The following is a 793-nucleotide window of genomic DNA, read 5'->3' as shown; positions in this document are numbered from 1 at the left end:
AAGGGGGATATTTGTTCCACAGAGAAGTATTGTGGACGTCTACATACGTTTCTTAACGTGATGCAATTAACTCTCTTTTTCTGTATCCGTGAGTAAATTGGTGTTGGCTGCAGGCATGATATTGTTTACATGTTTTTCTACTTTGTTTTGCATTTAACATGCTTGAGAATAAACATGTTTATAGGTACACGCCTTTCTATGGGAACAGAACACGTCTCAGATCTGGCCAGGCGTTTGCTTGGGATAAAATCATTCCTCCGCTTAATCACATGTCAAAAATGAACAGCCTATGTGTTCTCTGCGCACAGCGCGACATTATTGATTAATTAAGTTCGTAAAAGCCACAAGTCAAAGTCAAAATTTCCAACTGACCTCAGCAAGCAGTCATGGTGTTGATTTTTGGTATGTGACCAAGTGGAGGGTGGGTCTTTTTTCGTGTGACATGATCTGTGAAATGAAGTGTGCATTTAAAAAGGAAAAAAGAAAAAAAAAAGACTCTTAACTACGAGGGCTGTTTTAAATGTTCGTAGCCTCATTGTGTGCGTAAATTTCAGATCACTAGCTCACCTGCGTGTGTAGGACTACGAACTTTTGAAACAACCCCCGTGTTACACGACACTTGAGATTGCCACAAGTTCTCAAACGTCGTATAGTTGTGTTCTTTTATTCTACGTCGCCCGTCTTCGCAGCAGCAGAAAACAACTCGTCAAATTGAGTTCGAGGATTTATTCAGCATTCAATACATACAACTGCACAACGTAGCAGAACTCAAATAGAAGCCCTTTTTTAACAT

Source organism: Littorina saxatilis, linkage group LG1 (genome assembly GCF_037325665.1).
Source record: "Littorina saxatilis isolate snail1 linkage group LG1, US_GU_Lsax_2.0, whole genome shotgun sequence".
Taxonomy (NCBI): domain Eukaryota; kingdom Metazoa; phylum Mollusca; class Gastropoda; order Littorinimorpha; family Littorinidae; genus Littorina; species Littorina saxatilis.
The sequence above is the reverse complement of the archived record's forward strand: the minus strand, read 5'-3'. Positions refer to the sequence as shown.